The sequence below is a fragment of the Calliphora vicina genome, chromosome 3, assembly GCF_958450345.1.
Source record: "Calliphora vicina chromosome 3, idCalVici1.1, whole genome shotgun sequence".
Lineage (NCBI taxonomy): Eukaryota > Metazoa > Arthropoda > Insecta > Diptera > Calliphoridae > Calliphora > Calliphora vicina.
Genome location: NC_088782.1, coordinates 108050174 through 108071193, shown reverse-complemented (window position 1 = coordinate 108071193; position 21020 = coordinate 108050174). Strand labels below are relative to the sequence as shown.

Sequence of the window (21020 nt, the reverse complement as noted above, 5' to 3'; positions counted from 1 at the left end):
TATATAAATAAAGGCTTTATACAAAAGATATTAGTTATTTTGGCTACATTTGTAAAGAATGGATTAATGTATTGTTAGACTATTTGCCATTTACTAAGTTTGCTGTATCGTGTGTAGCATTTGGAAATATTCTTTTAATAGGCCCCGAGGTATGTTTATTCTTAGGTCTTATGAATTTCTAAATTAAATCTGTGTGTGTAAATCACGCTGACCTCCAAAATACGCCACCGAAGTTACTAAGATTCTCTTATAATAGTTTCCATATTCTTAAGAAGTTTTTTATTAAAAATCTTTGAAATCGATGAATTATGTAAAAAGTTATTAACCAAAATGTAAGACAATCGCGAAAAAATAAAACTAAGGGAAACAAAACTCAACATTGCAGCTATTGCTTAGGATGTTGTTATAATGTGTAAAGGAGTTTAGTGCATTAGCCAGTATGTTTTTGTAGTTTGGATTGTTGACTTATACTTGAAATAACTTAAACCTAATGTGTGCGAATAAGCATCAAAGTTGAGATGAATGAAATTTATAAAATTTTATTTAAAGATTCAGCACAGCAGAATAAAGCTTAACAACTTGTATTATTATTAAATATTTAGAATACTGAGAACTTTCGAAATTAGCAGTATTAAAAATATCCTAAATATCTTACAAAATCGCCTAGCAGGTATGCTTTAGAAATTCCTGAATTTCTTCCATGTCTTCCCTAAATTCTAGCATACTTTAAGTTGTTTTCTGTTTATTTTTTAACCAAATTTCTGCCAAATTATATTTGTTTGCGTACTTTCTGTACAATGAAACCTAAATGACTCATCTACATTTACAATCATCATCATTTATGATTAAGGATATAAAAGAAATTCTCATAAAAAATAAATGACAATGAATAGATTGATATTTCATTAAGGTTGTTTGTTGAGTTTTTTTCTATGATTTGCAAAACTTTTTTGTTTTTCTTTAACAGAAAGTGTGCAAATAAAATTTTACACAATTTTTTACATTATTTGTTGTTTGAAATATATACAGGGTGTTGCAAGAATGAGTTTAAAGCCAAAATATGACTACAGAAAGACATATGATTCAATATGAAAGAGGACTAGAGAAGGATCTAAAACAGAAGCTAAAATAAGACTAGATAAATAGCCACGATCAAAGCTAAGATATGGTTAGAGAAAGAGTTACGGTGGAAGCAAAAATTTGGTAATAGAAAGACCTATGATTAAAGCTAAAATGTAAGTACATAAACCCTTTTAGTGAAACTAAAATAGGACTAGATATAGACTTCCAATTGCTGATCAAAAATATTTTGAGAAAGACCTAGAATTGATGCCTGGATATGGGTAGAGAAATATTTACAATGTAAGCTAAAATGTGACTAGATTAGTACCTATTCGAAGCTAGAATAGTACTAGTGAAATACTTATGATTGATGCTAAAGTAGTAATGGGGAAAGACCTATGATTAAAGTTAGAAGATGGTTAGAGAAATACCCACGATTTATAACAAAATAGGACTAGGGAATAACCAATGTTTGAAGCTAAAATATACATATGAAACTTACGATTAATTCTACAATATGACTAGAAAAAATCTAAGATTTCAACTGAAATTCAACTAGAGAAAGATCTACGATTTCTGATCAAATTTGACTAGAGAAATATCTACGATTTCAACTAAAATTGTACTAGAGAAAGATCTAAAATTTCGACTCAAATCAGACTACGATTTCGGTTAAAATTAGACTAGAGAAAGATCTAAAATTTCAATTGAAATCAGATTAAAGAATAATCTAGGATTTCATCCAAAATCGGACTAAAGAAAGTCCTTTGATTTCAGCTAAAATTGGACTTGAGAAAGATCTATTATTTCAACTTAAATCAGACTAGAGAAAGATCTACGATTTAAGCTAAAATTGGACTAGAGGAAGACCTACGATTTCAGCTAAAATTGGATTAGAGTAAGTCCTATGATTTCAGCTAAAATTGGACAAGGAAAATATCTACGATTTCAACTAAAAGCAGACTAGAGAAAGACCTACGATTTAAGCTAAAATTGGACTAGAGGAAGTCCTACGATTTCAGCTAAAATTGGGTTAGAGTAAGTCCTATAATTTCAGCTAAAATTGGACTAGGAAAATATCTACGATTTCAACTAAAATCAGACTAGAGAGACATCCATGATTTCAGCTAAAATTGGACCAGAGGAAGACCTACAATTTCATCTAAAATGTGATTACAAAAAATCCTTCATCTAACATTGCAATAGAGAAAGTCAGTGATTTCAGTTAAAATTGGACTAGAGAAATATCTACGATTTCAGCTAAATTTGGACTATAAAAATACCTACGATTTCAGCTAAAATTGGACAAGGGAAAGATTTAAAATTTCAACTGAAATCCGACTAAAGGACTATCTACGATTTCTGTTAAATTTGGACTAGAAAGATACCTATGATTTCAACTAAAATTGGACTAGAGAAATGTCTAAGAATCAACTTAAATCAGACTAAAGAAAGATCTACGATTTTAGCTAAAATTGGACTAGAGAAATTCATATGATTACAGCAAAAATTTAACTTGAAAAATATCTACGATTTCAACTAAAATCAAACTAGATAAAGATCCAAAATTTCAACTGTAGTCACACTGAACAAACATATACGATTTTAGCTAAAATTAGACTAGAGAATGATCTAAAATTTCGACTGAAATCAGACTAAAGAACAATCTTCCATTTCAGCTATATTTGGACTAGAGAAAGTCATACAATTTCAGCTAAAACTGGACTAGAGAAAAATCTAAATTTCGACTGAAGTCAGACTAAATAATGATCTACGATTTCATCTATAATTTGACTATGATTTAAGCTAAAATTGGACTAGATAAATATCTACAATTTCTACTAAAATCAGACCAGAGAAAGATCTATGATTAAAAATTAACTAAGGAAAGATATACGATTTGAACTGAAATAAGACTAGAGTATGATCTACGATTTCAGCTAAAATTGGACCGGAGAAACTCCTAACAAACAATGATTCTTTATTTCTGGCTGCCTAGTATCTAAAATTTACACATTGTTTTTGGGTGGTCATTAAAAATCGATGAAATGTGTTTAATTCAGAAACTGTACAGCCTAAAAATACGATTTTTTCTCTCTTATAAATCCCTTATACTAAACAAAAAACTTGAGTTTCATTTAAAAAGTTTAACATCTTTTTCGAACACCCATTAAATATAAAAGACGACAAAAAGTAAGAAAATGATACTTCCGTTCTAAAACACATAGTGATACAAATAAAAAAAGTATTGAGCAAAATAAATGAAGCTTTATTAACACACAATAGTTTTTTTTCAATTTCAGCTGCTTTGTAGGAGACAAAGGTATTTATGGAATTATTGTGGCGTATGTAACATCACTCATGACTAAGGACTCATCAGCAAAGAATTTAGAAAATATATAATTGAAAATATAATTAGAAGATTTTGAAAGAACTAGTTCAAAAAAGTGAATAATTGCTCAAAATTGTTTTATGACTTGTGAATGCACTCAATTCCTGTTAGGTTAGTATCAAACTAAAAGTTATAGAAAATCTAAATTAAAATAACAAAAAATATTGAACTAGTTCCTATGGTTCACTTCATCTAACAAGTCACTCTCCATTCGTTGAGGCCTAAACTAAAGTTATAACTTATTTTGCTACTTTTTATGTATATCTAGTAAACTAAGTGAGACTATATGTTCACAAACATAATAAATTGTTATATATTTTATTATTATATTTTTTATTTTCTTGTTTACTACTTTGTCCAACCAACTGGATTCAACTAAATATAAAATGAAAAACAAAATAGAAAAAGTAATCCAACTACTAAACTCTAAACAAAACGTGACTTTTCGTAGTTATTCATCAGGCCAACAAAATACAATACAATTTTTGTCTAAATGATTTAGTCTGACTAGCTGTCTGTCTATTTTGCTTTCAATTTGTGCAAAATTATTTATGTGCTACACACTATACTACCATAAATGCCCGGTAAATTTTGGGACTAGTGGAGCACTAGTCACTTGACTAGGCCAAAAAGGTCATGTTGTCCTTGACAAAGGCTAGTCATAAATTTTGTGAATTTACTCTAAAATGGAGAACTTCTGAAGTTAACATCAAAATAATGCAAAAATTGAGATTTGTTATGTGTAATCTGTCAACAATTGTGGGTGAACAGGAAATGAGCACTTTCCAATCTTATATATTTCTGGGTGGTCTGAAGTACAGAACTACCGGTTGTTTGTTTAGCATGAAAATTGACAGAGTATGGGTATTTATTAACACAGATATAAATCTTTATTGTACAGTTTTTGTATAGTTCTGTAATGATAGTTGAGCTGAAGAAAAAAATAGATTGAAAAATTGTGGGTGTTTTTCAAATGATACCAGTAAAATACATTTTTGGGAATTTTCTTAAGATTTTGTTTAAGTTAAATTAAAGAGGTTTATGAAATAAAATTATAATTGCCTATGTATAATTATGATAAATTTAGTACAAACATATACCTAAAAACTCGCATGCCCGATAATCTGAATATAATATATTCATTTGGTCAAATATCAGCAGGACAAATCAATTGTAGTTAGATGTCATATTTCTAAAAGCCTTTGAGCTTTCATTACAATTGACAATATGCTAATTTTGAACTGTTCTTTTTAAATGGTCTCTAGTAAAAACATCAGAATGAAAAAAATGTCCAACTGTTTAACAATAACTTTTATGAATATCTCAAATTTCCTCTTATCTGAATGTTGAGAAATTTTTTATTTAGGAAGGGGAATTGTCCACTAAATAATGTTAATATACCTCAGTCTGATAATGTCACATACCTTTCTATTCACTCAGTTGGTCAACTTACTTGATGTCGACATTTAGAAATTAATACAGTTCACATGAAGCTAAAAGTCTTTAACCTTCACTGTGTAATCACTGTTCAATCAAAATTAATCATCAAATATTAGCACATTATGACAATATGACATGATAGGATACTTTGCGAATCCGCTAAGTAAGTTTGGTGATCTCTCGTCATGGGCAAAAACTAACGGGTTAGGTGTAAACCCATCGAAGACAGAATTGGTGCTCTTTACCAGGAAATACAAAACAAATAGCTGGAATAATGAAATAAACATTATTTTTTTTTTTTTTATGGTTGTGAGACGTGGTACGCTGCCCCTCGAGACATTCAAAAGATCCAGGTGTTTGTGAACCAGTGTCTTCGCAGGATCTTGCGAATATTTTGGCCCATGGTAATATCCAATATTATGCTCTGGGAACAATCGAATCAACAGCCCATAGCCTCAGAAATAAAAAGACATAAATGGCGATGGATTGGACATACATTGAGAAGGCCATGTTATGACATCACAAGGAATGCAATTGAGTGGAATCCACAAGGCAGCAGAAGAAGGGGACGTCCAGCTCATACATGGAGAAGACAAATTGACGCAGAAATATCCGGAATGCATAAGAGTTGGAGCGAAGTGAGAGCGTTAGAACAAGATAGGAACATGTTCAAGCAATTTATTGAGGCCCTATGCTCCATATAAGATCAACGGGAACATATATATAATGAAATAAACAACCATAAAAGCGTAACACAACCTGCTTCTAACAATGCTCATGCGAGACTGACTGTTTTTATATAATGTGTGTGCTTGTGTACATGTGAAAACAAGAGCTCACTGCATTTCGCTGGTGTAGAGTTTCAATTTGTCGAAATTAGACGGCGTTAAGCTGATTTTATCAGGGGGAGTCAAGTATTTCGGGACCTTCCTTGATAGCAAATTGTCATTGAAATTAAATACTCTGGAGATATTAAAGTAGGGCCTTAATGTCAGGAACTACATTGGCAAGAATTGGGGTTTGCGACTAAGTACGGTAAATTTGATCTATACATCTGTTGTTAGACCTATTATTGTTGTACACTGTGGTGGGAGGCAATGAGGAAACGTAGGTATAGGATTATACTCAACAAAGCTAAAAGCACACCACAGACGGCCTTAGATCTAATCTTAAACTTACTACCCATTGAGAATTATGTTGAGAGTGTGGCGGCAAGGAACTTACTTAAGCTATTTGAGTCCTCGTTATTGAAACCATTGTGCGTAGGTCACACTAGGATATTGTATAAGGCAGGTCTTATCGCTCAGGACATTCTTCTAACGGGAACTTTAACTTCTGTGTCTCACCCCCAGTAGAGTTCCCCAGTAGCGATGAATGGGTTGGATCCGATCATCCGTTCGAAGGGGTGCAGTTTTTACTGATGAATCCAAGATGGACTCTGGTACAGGGGCCGGGGTTTATATGGTCGACAACGATATTAAACTGTCATATAGACTCTCTGACGAGTGCAAAACCACAGAGTGGATAAAAACACACATCGCTGAGAGGTCTGTAGTGACTATTGATGTGAACAGTCAGGCGGTATTTAAGGCTATGAAATGTCACTTAATACATTTTAGCTTAGTGGAGGACTGCTGGAGAGCGCTTGAAGAGTTATTGGTACACTACTCAATAAGATTATGTTGGGTACCAGGGCACTGTAACATATAGGGAAATGAACGGGCCAGACATGGTTCAGATCTAGACCAGGGTACAAGGGTGAGTAAGACCTCCAATTTGTCACTACTACAGGCTAATATTTGAAAGATTCAGAAATCTGTTAGGAGTGCCGGTCACTGATCAATTGGGGCCTTCATAGGTAATTGGGATAATAGCACAAAGGATTTTTGTAGGGTGTGTAGGAATATAGAGGAGTTGCATAGAATAGAGCACATTATGTGCTACTGCCCGAGACTACAGAGTTATAGATTTAAATGGCTAGGTAACAGATTTCTAGATGAACTTTGTTGTAAATTGAGTAACATACTTCGTAAACCTGATCTACCAAAGGCCAAAGACAAATTTATTTGTTCATCCAGACTTCAATAAATAAAATGCAATAAAATCGTATACTGACTCGTTTGACATATAGAGACTATTATATGTAGCTAATATGATCTCCGCTTGGAATAGTTTTAATGTGAAATCTATTATAATACTGCTAGGTATAACTAATAGTGGTATTCTCGGACATTGTCTTCAAAGAATTGAGACAAATATAAGTAATGTAATTTGAGATGATCTGTGTAATAAAAAAATCGCAATCGCAGAGATATTTCGGAGCTGATGGCTATGGAAATGACATGATTCAAGTTTTTAATCTTCTCTATGAATGTCCGTGTCAATTAGGATTCCTGATCTGGAAATTCTTTTTATAAATTGTCGGAAAATTTTAGGAATTTATAATTAGTTGCAATATAACTAGAATTATTATGATTTATGTAGATAATTCAAATAAAATTAAATAATTGAAAAATGTTACTTGTTTTTGAATGAATTTAATATTTAAAACATTCCTGGGAATGAAAGGAATTTTTATTATTTCCCGGGAATGGAATATATCAGCTGAGGTATTAGGAATATAACTGCGATACATAAAGAGCATGAGCTGAATCAAGTAATCTAAGATAAACAGCTGGTCATGATCTGATATAAGAATTAGATGGGTCGTCTTGTCTTATCGGAATTGAGTCCTATCATCTTTATTCTATTCTAAATTTATGGCCCTAATTTTGTAAATCACGCCACATAAATATCACTTTGGTGATTTACAAAATTAGGGCCTAAATTTGTATTTTCTCAATATTAATTTGGATTTCTAAATTTGAATTTGTTTTGTTCTCTATATAAATTTGAATTTACTCATTTACCACTTAAAATGGTACATTTTGTTCATGATTACTTTCTGTGTAGGTTTTTCCATATTTTCAATTTCTTAGGATCTACATTTCAAATTTAGCCAATAAATTTTAAACTATGTAAGGACTTTAAATTCAGTGTTAAACTCTTTGCAATTATTCTATCCATATTTCTTAAGAAATTATTTTCCCCAGCAAAAAAATCTTCAAACTTTAATCTTAAGTATTTCCATTGTTTAAACAAATCTTTAGTTTATAAATATTTCCTTGTATTTTATTAGGAATTCTCTTTAATACTTTTACACAAAATTCTTCTTACTTATTTCCATATACATAAAAATGTCTTGCTAATTCTTATATTTCTGTGTGTGAGTATTCTTAGTATTCCTTTTTTTCGACTCCCCCAAAAATATCAAACTTTTTTCATTAAAATTTCTGTATTTGAGGCAAGGTCCACTTTGAAGAAAAACAAAAGCAGAAGAAAAAAATAATTAAAATATTTTTTTCTTATATTTATGGAAAACTGTATACTTCAACTTTAAGTTTAACAAAGTTCTAAACTAAAATGATTGGATTTAAAATATTATTGAACAATTTAATATGATTTAATGAGAAATCAAAAATTCCTTTAAACAGCATGATTATTAAATCACAATAACCCGTAGCAGAAGGTAGTTAGAAACTTTGTTTTAGTAGATACCTTTGGATGTATGAATTTATGTTAAACCTTTTTAGACATTAACTGCCTAAAGGCAATTTCTGTTGGAGCCTTTATTCAAGCTGTGTATGTGTTTGTATGTTTTTTGGCCTAAATGTAGGCTACATAATTTACTTCAGTTTATGGCTTAACAATATTATGTTGTTTAGCTAAATGCTGTATGGATGCATGTAGATGTCTGTGTAAATGTTGGTTATTACTTTACATGATGTTGGTAAGTTTATGGGGTTCGTTAATAATATTCTGTTTGACCATACCCAACGAGAACTACATAAGTTTGTTGATTTCATTATGGCCAACATACAACTTATTGGACAGGTAACACAACTTTTTGGGTTTAAGTTTGCTGTAGTTGTGGAAGAAAAATAAAATAATTGAGCTGTGTTTTTTTGCTCATTCATTATACGTATAGAGTTTTTGGTTTGTTAGTTTTGTTTGCTTAATATTTATTGAAGATATTAACACACAAAAATTAATGGAGATTTTTATAAAGGAATCATTCAAAAGGGAGTCAAGAAAGGGCCTTTTGTAGGACCTCGAAAAAAGAAATGAAAATTAAAGAATATTTTCGGGACCAGCCATATAAACATTTTGACAGTTTGAAACCTACTCTTTCAAAGTCTTGTCACATCATAATATACAATATCGCAATACAATTGTGTATCTGAACTGCTATTCCAAAGGTCAAAGTTCACAAGCCCTGATATTTATATATAGAAAATCTGAAAGGCCCTTTACTTGCCAATCTATTCTCTCCAAATCCTCCCCCTTCTTTTACATTTGCTTCCACTTTGTGTATCCCATGCATCCCGTGTAGCAAGTTCTTTATTATTTGACCATGTTAATGTAATCAAGGATTTGTTTGTGTTTTTGTTGCCTTAGTTGTTTAATAATAAACAAATAATTTTAAGTACAATATAAAAACCTTAGAAAGGTTTATTTTTTCGCCATTTTCTCTTCGTTTTTGCTTGGCGTATTTCAAGGAGAAATTTTCTGCACGTTTATATTTTTTTTTATTCCACTCCATAGCATACTTTTGCTTGCTAAGCTTACTGTGTTTGTTTATTTTTTTTGTGCAGTATACTTCTAGGTAAAATTTGGTTTGTTTATTTGTGTTTAACAGTAGGGTAGTTTTTATTTACTTATAAGAGGTATGAATTCAAAAGTGATGTACAAGAAGAAAGGTTTATAACTTTATGGTTTTTCAAAATAGATTTTATGCTATGAAAAATGTGGTATTTTCTCTGCGCTCAAATGTATGCTAACAAATTTGTATGCATAACTTTACCTTTTAGATAAAGTTATCAGCTATACCAAGTCATATACAATAATATGAAGAGAATTTCATAACTTTCAGAGCGATCAAGGAGGAGAATAGAAAGGAAACAAGTAAGAGAGCTATATTCGGCTGTGCCGAATCTTATATGCCCTTCACCAAATTATACTTCAAGATAAAAATTTTTAATATTTTTAGGAAAACGAAATTTATTTTTTTTTTCCAAAATTGATTTTTTAATTTTTTGGAAAAAAAAATTTTCCAATTCTTTTTTAATTTTTATACCCTTCACCATGAGTGGCAAGGGTATATATAAGTTTGTCATTCCGTTTGTAATTTCTACATTTTTCATTTGCGACCCCACAAAGTATATATATTCTGAATCGTTATAGATAGCGGAGTCGATATAGCCATGTCCGTCTGTCCGTCTGTGTGTTGAAATCAACTTTCTGAAGCCCCCAAATAACTTACATACATCAATATCTCCGAAATTCTTCCGGCTCGGTTGCTATTTAAAATCGAGAAAGTCGGTCCACAAATGGCTGAGATATAAGGAAAAAACCAGGACAACCTCGATTTTTTACCTATTTTTGACCCATATCTGGATTACTAAATAATTAATATAGACAATATGGATATCTAATGATAGATATTTCAAAGACCTGTGCAACGACGTATATAAGACCATAGTAAGTTGGACCTACAATGGGTCAACATCGGAAAAAATATTTTTTAACCCGAATTTTTTTTTTTTACCAAAATTTTTTTTTCACTAAATATTAAAACAAATTAAAAACTAAAAAAAAAAAATTTTAAAATTAAAAAAAAAAAAATTTTAAATTTAAAAAAAAAAATTTAAAAACATCTGTAAAAAAAATTTAAATTTTGTTTACCTAAAAATATTTAAAATTTTTATTTTAAAGTATAATTTGGTGAAGGGTATATAAGATAATAAAAAAATTTAAAATTTTTTTTTTGTTTTTTAATAATAATCACTGTCCAACAGCATTATTGGAACAGACTAGCGACCGTATAATTCTTAAAGGACATGTTGAGTAGATCATTTTTGTAGTCCAGCTGGTCTGAATTTGTTTTTACAGTGGGTCAAAGTTTTAATTTTTTGATCGAAGGTAGCATTATACTAACTGAAAAAAAATGTTGTAAGTTAATATCTGACAGAATTCTTATTGTCAGAGTTATATTGTGGAATTTTATGGGGATCATTTTTGTGGAAGATCTTAACCCCCTATCTCCTCTCTTTAGGGGTCAATTTTTGAGAAAATCGAAAAAAGTCCTTTCAAAAAGGACATTTCTGGATTAAAATATTCTACGAGACCTTTACGCTTAGTAAGCAAAATTACACGCTATATCGGGTCTCACATTTTTTAAAAATATCTCTAAAAATCCAAGTATGATCCCAAGGAGCTGAAATTTAAAATGTAAGTAGTTCATAAGGAGATCTAAAAAATATATGTAAATATATTTAAGTTATCTCTTTTGGTTCAAGAGATATTAAGGTTTATTTATTGATTTATTAATTTTAATTCTGCTCGATCTTTTTCGAAGGTTCGAAATTTTTTTTTAAAATATTATTTATATCTGCTATAAAATTTCGAAAACAATAAAAATAACATGCTAATAGTTATCTCATCTCTATAAAAAGTTACACGCATCCAAAGTTGGAACATGAAAAAATGGCCATATTTTTTACGTTGAAGAATTGTAGGGCCAACTTTTTTTTAAATAATATTTTTTTTTTCAATTTTTTTTTAATATTTAGCGAAAAATTTTTTTTGACGATTTTGACCCATTGTAGGTCCAACTTACTATGGTCTTATATGCGTCGCACAGTGGCTCATTTTCGTTTTTCATCGGCCAAAATTCTGTTGTTGAACTTTTAATTTTTTATAGCATTTAGTATGAAAATGCAAATTTTTTGTTTTTTGAATCAGCTATACTTATTAAAAAAGTTATCAGCTGATAAAAACAAGTAAGGAAGTATGTTCGGCCAAGCTCGACTATATAATACCCTACACTATAATTTATTTTCGTGAATGATTTTCGGAAGCGGGTCGTGTGATTTACGTCTATATGAGTGTTATTTCTATTGAATTTTTTATACCAAAATTTTTAAGAGATTTATGCTCGTTAAAGTGATTTTTGGAAGCGGGTCTTATATGGGAGCTATGACTAATAATGGACCGATCATCATAAAATTAGGTGACATTAATGCAGTTTATATAAAACTTATTTGGAGCAAAATTTGTGTAGATACATATATAAATTAACCATTTACGAGAACATTTGTATGGGTGCTAGGTGAAATAGTGGACCGATTTCAATAATTTTCAATAGACTTCGTCCTCGGGCCGAAAAAAATTTATGCACCAAATTTTATCGCAATATCTTCAAAATTGCGACTTGTACTTTGCGCCAGTCATATGAACAAATAAAATAAAAATAGAACAAAAATTTGGGAGTAATTTCATTCAAATGAAAAAAGTGTTCAACAAACAGGTCAAAACAGGTCAACAAGTATATATAGGCTTAAAGAGGACACTTTGGAATTTCTCCTGGTTGTAAAATTTGCTTAACCCCTTTTGACCCTAAGCACTTTTACTCCACTGAAATTCAAATTTGGCTAAAATATAGTACCTGAGAAAAAAATTAATAACACATCAGGTATAAATGGTAAAATGACAAATCATATCAGCTCTTAAAGACTATTATCCTACCAACATAACAAAAGAAAAATCATCGAATTATCTATAATAGTTTGCGAGTAGTGATAATTTACTTCTAATCAAATTTACAAAAATCACATTTTTATAAAATGACATAAAATATTTGACTTTAACAGCATGCCACGCACACAATTGACAACATTTTTATCTAATTTTTTGGCTACCTTAGTTTCAATGTGTTTACTATTGAATGGCATTCAAATTTTTGAAATCGGAGTTAACAAAAAGTTGGACTTTTGGCCGATGAAATTGAGATATGAGCCACCGTGGGTGGCATGGCTTAATCGACTCCGCTATCTATAAGGATCCAGAATATATATACCTTATAGGGTCGGAAAATTTTATTTTGTTATTCACGAAGGTGAAGGGTATAATTAATCACAATTGGCCAGAATGTTCCATTAATACTTTTGCGAAATAGAAGTGATTTCATCCTTATAGCCTAATCTATATAGAAGTCGAACATACATTGTTAAAGCAACATTAAAGCCTACTTAAGTCTTTATTAATCCAAACTGCTTAAATAATAATTAAATTATTTTTGTCAATTTATTTATATTTCTCAAATTACCACCCTAATTTTTATCACATATTTTCTTTAGCCTACTTTTAGGTATATTTCCCTAATTTCTTTTCATTTGTAAACAATTCTTTCTCTCTCTCTTCATATTTATTTATTAATTTTTTTTCTACTATTTTGCTTATGTATAGCTGTCCCTAAGTCTTTTTTGCTTCATTTAATTATATACACATAATATTTTTTTTTTGATGTTTACTTCTAAATACATATTTCGGTTTTGTAAGTTTATTTCATTCTTGCCTCGATTCTTATCTTGTGTCTGTCAATGCCTTATGATTTCTGTTAGTCAACAGAGACAGAGAGAGTATTTAGTTTACTTGTTTTGCACAAATTGTAATTTAGTTATGGTCATTCTATTATTATGGTGATTACAGGGGTATAGACAATTCAGTCATCTGTAAAGAAAAAAAAAGAAGAAATGAAGAAGAACAAATTAGATTTTTCTTTTTTTTTTTGATACAAGTGTTGTGTTAAATGTAACAATATTTAGTAAGGGATTTTATATATAATGTAAAAATAAAAACATATTTCTTTGTTTAGGCAATTTATAAGTATATGTTTATTATTTATTGAAATTATCTACTGTAAGTTTTAGGTTTGTTGCAAATTGTAGCATGTCCTTAGGGCTGGCTGCTATAATATTACATTAATGCTGTGTAGACTTGTAAATGTTTTTGTTTTTATTGGTAGTTTTGACATATTAAGTCATAAAGTTTAATTGATTTGTTGATACATACGTACATATATTTTTTTTCAATTTGAGGTCTTTAATAATTTAGTTTATGTTTCAAATAACCTGAGGATATTTGATGATACATCTATGGTTGTCTGAATGTTTATGACAGTTGGTAAATAACGAAAAGTATACAAGACTTAATAAATAAACAGCCTAAGAAACAATAGTAATCTTGATGAAAAGTGAAAAGTGAGAAGAAAATTATTTTCCCAAAATTTGTTTTAAAAAGTGGCTATTTAAAGGGGAAGATATACAAAATAGAAATATTTAATTTTAAATTGATATTAATATCTATATTATGCTACTTTATTCCCTTAAATTCCTATTAAAATAAATGTCTATTCTTTTTGTTACCCCTAAAAGTATGCAGTATATATTAAACGCATTTGTTTGTTGTTATGTATACTACAGTTTTTTCTTTATTTTTTTAGCAAAAGCTAAATAAAAATATGAAAATATTACTGCATTCCCCAAAAAATAAACGTTTTTTTAATGTTTTTTTTATTTCATATTTACATTTATGTCTGGCATGTCTGTAATAGTTTTTTTTCTTTGTTTTTAAAAAAATTTTTTTGTTTTGTATGTTTTTTTTTTTTTGCAAAACAATCATATTGTACATATTTCATTTTAAGCTACACATTATGTTTTATAAAGTTAAATAGAAAAAAATAAATGAAATAACATACATGTTTTTTTAGGTATTTAAGGGATATTTTTGCGAAACAAATGAAAAAACACTCAAACCTCTAACTGACAAGGGAAAACAAAATAACGAGACATGTTAAAAATAGATTGTAATGTAAACCCAGTGAAATTTTGCAAAATTTAAAATCATTAAACCATTTTTTTAATATAAATAGGACAAAAATAAACAAAAATTTTATAAAAATCACTAACAAATATTTGTTGTATTAAATTATTAAATTGGTTCATAATAATTTTCATAATATGAATCTTTATCTTTAACACTTATTTCCTTTAAAAAATAATTACTCTATATCAGTGGTCGGCAGTAAACAACACGAATGTCAACGAAGTTCATATATAAATAATATCAAATAATAAATAGCAAATTAGATAACTAATGAGAAAATTAGAGCATAATACATTAAAATAATCAATATTAAATGTTCTCTTTATGCTGACCACTGCTCTATATTCTAAAATAAACTCTTTAATTTCAAATAAAAATTCAATTTAGAAACCAACTCATTTTATCATCAAATTACTACTCTACTTTAAATTCTTTATTGCTGTAAATAATAAATTACTATTTATTAAAAAACTTTTCATTTTATTTAAATTCCTAAAAAAAAAAATAGTTTATACATTTATTAAATTCCTTAAAAATATACACACACACACACACATTTTAATTAAAAACATCAGCTTGTTTTGTGATAAAAAACTAGGTTAAAAAAATTTAGGTGAAGTATACTTTTAGGTGATGTATTTTAGTTAGTTTTGTAAAACCATAAAAAAACAATATTCAATAAATCAGAATTTTTTTTTTCAATAAATAAAAAAAAAATTCCATGATTATTAATAAAGTTTTGTAAAAAGGTTTAGATACTTTAAGGTACTTGCAATATATGATTGTGATAAGTTTTATGTTTCCAAACAGAAAATTGATTTTTTTTATTAAATTGCATATATTATATGGAAATTTAAAACTAATAGCAAAGTAAAAAACAGAATTTGTTTTTACAGCAAATGTAAATTTTCTGAAGTAGCAATTTAGTTATGTTATAATAAATATTGGTTAAATTTCAAGTTTTTTTTTTTGGGTTAAACAAAAATTTAATAACTTTTGTAATTTAAACACAAAAAACTAATATCAAGAAGAGTTTAATTTGAAGCATACATTTGGGCAATTTTTATAAGGACAGCATTACAAGGCTTTTAATAGTTCTCAAATGTCGTAAAGGTACAGAAATGGGGTATATTTACAATACTTTTACAATACTATTAAAACCAGATAATTTTAACATTTGTTGAAATTTAAAGCATACATTTGGGCAACTAGTAAATGGAAAACATTACATTAATGCTACTGAAATGTGGTGCATTCACAATATATTTTCAATACTATTAATAACATATGTTCATTATCATGAAAAGGTAGGAGAGTGTCACCACAACAAACCAGTGTTCGGTATAATGTAAAAATTAAACATTGATTATATTAAAATATAATGAATTTTCTTTCTCTTTTAAAATCTGATTTTCGATTTTTCTTTCTTTTTCTTTAAATTTGTTGACATTCGTGCTGTTATAAGTAAATAATCAATCATGTTTTTACCCTTCGGGCTATGAATGCAGATCACTGATTCAAATGAATATCAATTTAATTTAATTCTTTCACTTCCTTTCTAAAAACAAATTTATTTTTGTAGAAAAGAAGAGGAAAGATAAATTTTTAAAAAACGTAATTGTATTTCAACATTAGAGAATTTTGTTCAAGATTCTCCTCAATCATTATATTTATCAAAATATCAGTACTAATTCCCAAGTTATCACAAGGGATCTTAAGCTAATTTCTAAGGCTTTCATATAAAAATAAACAAATTTTTCACTCTTCTCAACATTTGTTGAAAAGCACATACGTCATTTCAATAAATTTGATTTATTTTTTATTAATATCTCTCTACCTGTTTAAAGTCAGCTTTGCTACAGTATTAATTTTATGTGACTTTTAAAAAAAAAAACAAGTAAAAAAGTATTGTCGGTCAAGCCCGACCATATAATACCATACACTAAGAAAAAGAGCAAAAACATTTTTCTTTTAAAATTTCAATAATTTATATTTTTTAGTGCTTTTTGGAAGTGGGACTTATATGGGGGCTATGACCAATTATGGACCGATCACCATGAAATTAGGTCGTGTGATTTATGTCTATATTAAAGTTAATTATGTTGAATTTTGTGTGTATAGCAACATTTTTAAGCGATTTATGCACGTTAAAGTGATTTTCGGAAGCCGGTCTATATGGGAACTATGACTAATTATGGACCGATCGTAACAAAATTTTGTTACATGAATTTTGTGTATATAAAACTTATTTGGAGCGGAATTTGTCGAGATACATATATAAATTAAACATTTATGACCGATAAAGTCCAATTTCGGGAGGACATTTGTATAGGGGCTAAGTGAAATAATGGACCGATTTCAGCCAGTTTCAATAGGCTTGGTCCTTGAGCCGAAAAAATAATATGTATCAAATTTCATCAAAATATCTTCAAAATTGCGACCTGTACTCTGCGCACAAGGTTTACATGGACAGCCAGCCAGCCAGCAGACCAGACGGACGGACGGACGGACGGACATCGTTTAATCGAAAGTGATTCTAAGTCGATCGGTATACTTTAAGGTGGGTGCTAGACTAATATTTTTGGGCGTTACAAACATCTGCACAAAAGCATTATACCCTCCCCACTATGGTGGTGTAGCTTATAAAAAACGTTCTTTAGAACCTAACACAAATCATATAACATTCATTTACATTTATTTTATACAATATTTTCATAAATATACCTACATACGTTCATAATAAATAATGTAAAAAAAATCCTCTTTAACAATCCTCTTATATACTTAGGGAAATTCTCGTTTATACTTATGTATATTTATATATTATTTCTCTAACTCGCCTAAAATTATGCAAATATTTAGTTTGTTTTTATGACACGAATAAATAAAATGACCACATAAAATGTAGCCTTTTATAAATAAAAAAATACACACATATCCGTAGTATACTCTCAAGCGTGGAAATACAAGCATACCTAGTTAGACCCTGCAGTTCATAGAACTAGTTCCAGCTTAACGAATGACTACGATCAGCATTGGTTGTCTAATAATACATTAATACATACATGCCTTTGATTGGCGAATTTAACCAGGAAATATTAAGGGGTAAATTGACAGATTATTTACAACCAATCGCAAGGAACATCGCTAGTTAATGGTGGTTCAAAAATGGAAATATTATAAGCTTATGTCTTATGTAGGTATATTTGCTATTAATATAGCAAAATAAATAAAAATACTAAAGCATACTTTTGGGGGAAATCATTATTTCAAAGAAATTGTTGATAAAACGGTAGAAAAAATTAACTGCTTAGGCTCTGTAAAGAGACCACTAACCCTTTGTTAGATTACCTTGGCCGAATGGAGAACCCATTAAGTGTTAAGTTACCAATCAAAGTTGTAGGCAGTAACTGAGTAAATTTTTGTGGAAATTTCTGCCCCAATAAAAGAAACACACTGTCACTATAAAATCTGAAGGGATACTTTCAGAAGCTTATGTCTGTGTGAAGGCTTAAACAAATATAACTGTAGGTACGTTTGATATTAATACAGTCAGTAGCAAGATAAAAAAAAACTAAAGCATACTTTTGGGGTTAAACATTATTTCAAAGAAATCATATTATAAGAAATCAAGAAAAAGTAGAAAAAATCCGATCAAACGGTGGATAAAACTAAACTACTTATTCTCAGTAAAGAGATCACTAACCTTTTGCTAGATTACCTTGGACGAATGGAGTAACCAATATAATTTTTAGTCATTAACTAAGTAAGTATTTGTGAACATTTCTGACCAAATAAAATAAATACAGTGTCACCATAACATCTGAAGGAAAGTTTATGGCTGTGTGAAAGCATACAAAAATATAACTGTAGGTATGATTGCTATTAATACAGTCAGTAGCAAGATAAAAAAAAACTAAAGCATACTTTTGGGGAAATCGTTATTTCAAAGAAATACAGTCAAATAGTTGAACGTATAAAATGATATTTATAGTAAGAAATAGTCATAAATAAATCTATTTTTATAAGTTATGTAATCTTATATCTGTTTTGCTTTCCACTGTTTAAAATTTTTTAAGTGAGAGTTGATGTTGCCTGTTTGAAGCAAATCTTTTAGATTGTAAATTAAAACACAAAAGAAAACGAACAGTTTTTATGACATTTTTGTATAATATTTGTTTGGTTTATAAGGCTATCACTCCTGGAATACGAGTAATAAAAAGAATTAAGCTCTTGAAAATCATAGTTATAATATTTGTTTGACAGGAAGTAAAAAGCTTTAAGGAATGTTGGATATTGATACAGTTAAAATGAACTTCCTACGGCTTATATTTGGAACTCTGTTAAAGCTTTAACAAGTAAGAATTATTAATTATTTCTAAGGAGCAACAAGAGCGACTTCAGCTCAATTCTGAATTTAAAAGATTTCGCTTTTGTAACTACAAGGAATTTTGCATACAAATTGATACGGAATCAAAAATAAAATAAAATGAGTTCGAAGGCTGATATCTTAAATTTAAACTCTCTACACTAAACTTTCAAGGATTTTTCTTTAAATATATTGTTAACTTTATTAATCATTATTTCGTGCCTAAGATTTCCTTGACCTGTGCTCCCCTTTTATTTATTACTTATGTATTTGTTTATGAATAATTTCAAGACAAAATATATCTAAAAGGAAGTTAAAAAAATAACAGCAAAGCAAACCTAAATAATAAAAGAAAAAACTCTGATTAAACCCTGGTCACACATATATTGTGTGACTTAGGTTAGTTAGTCATAAATTTTGATTAAATTAAAAAAAAAATATCCTACAACCGAAACAAAATTTTTTTATACATTTGTTATGTATGAAAAAACAAATCTAAAGGGTCAGTTTTATAAACAATAAAATGTAAAGTTTACATTTCAAGATTTATCACTTGAAAATATATTGTATTTATATTTAAACGCAAGCCTTAGAAATTATAAATGACATTCGTGTTTGAACATAAAAAAAAAATACAAATAGTCATGCAAATAAAAAAAAAATCTTTTACACGTTTATTAGATAAAAAGGAAATAAATTAAAATTATGAGATTTCAAATAAAAATCATAAATTTTATCAAGGAATTTTAGAAATGTTCAAGATAAATAGGAATTTAAGCCTTAAAGTAGGTTTTTGAAAAGTTTATTAAGTTAAGCCTTAATGTAGGCTTTAGAAAATTGTGGGTGAAGGGTAATGTAGTGCTTTAAATATGAGATTTTTAAGTACATTTTGATGAGCTTATTTTAGTTAGTTTAATAAAGAAAATTTAAGCCAGACTGGTTGTGTTTTTAGGTAAATTAAACGATTTATGATTAAGAGTAGCCTAATATAAATGGGCATAATTAAATATATGTATAATATCAAAATTATTATGGCTTAAATTCAGGAGTCTCTCTAGATATAGGCTAATGTTGTTCTTATTTTTGAAGAGAAGGGAAGCTAAAAATATGAGAACTTCTTTCATGTCACAAATAAGAAATATGTCTTAGGATTAGATTCATAACTTTATTTTTCCTCTTTATATTATAACTTTTGATATATAAGATCTTGTTAAAAGTATCATGTTTTAAGATTTCCACAACCCCTATAAATATGCTAAACAATTGAAAATTCAACCAAAACAGTTAATAAGTTTTTAGCAAGCTCAGTACTTCAACAATTGCTCATATTAAAAGCAGTTTACATGAACATGAAATCTGAGAGCTTTTATTTTCTTCTAAAAATTTGTATGTCTCTTAAATACTTTAAACAAATTCATAAAGAAACTGGCAAATAAATAAAACATTTCAAATTTTATACACTATAGATTTAAACCAAAAGTAGGCTTTAATATTTTCAAAAATTATAAAATTTTCTCTAACCCTTAGAAATATGTTCAATTATATCTATGTTGATTTAATAAGTCTGTTGTAGTAAATATATAGATAAAGTTAGGTGTGTGTGTGCTGCCAACATTTATTACCTTTAAAAACTTGCCTTAAAGTATACCTTAGAAAATTTATTCACCATTGACTACAAGTTAAAAAACAAAAAAATTTCGTTATTTGTTTGGAAATTTAAAAAAGTTTTGTTTTTGTTGTTGTTATTATTGTTTGTCTAAGTACTTTTTTGGGGCCAACAAAAGTGTGTTAGGGTTTTTCTGTACGCCTGGGCGAAGAAAATATAACTTTAAAGCCCTTAAAGTATGCTTTACTGTTATTATGTATATTGTGTGTTATTTTACTTACTTATTTTTATACATACAGTTTAGTTGATATTGTAAGGTACCCTTACTCGTAATACATATAACTTTAATAATGTCTTTTATAAATATTTATTTTCTTTTTGCCAGG

The 21020-nt window shown here is 28.7% G+C and overlaps 1 protein-coding gene across 6 annotated transcripts in view; it reads right to left on the bottom strand.

Annotated features, from left to right (window-relative positions):
- The window catches only part of LOC135956020 (hemicentin-1-like), a 317925-nt gene that overhangs the window by 253559 nt on the left and 43346 nt on the right, over positions 1 to 21020 (bottom strand). For 5 of the 6 annotated variants that reach the window (XR_010576328.1, XR_010576329.1, XM_065506481.1 and 2 more), the window contains exon 2: positions 13350 to 13504. The exons of the other annotated variant lie outside the window; for it this stretch is intronic. The gene's annotated coding sequence lies outside the window, so the exon portion shown is untranslated. The remainder of the gene's footprint in view (positions 1 to 13349; positions 13505 to 21020) is intronic. 6 annotated transcript variants of the gene reach the window in all.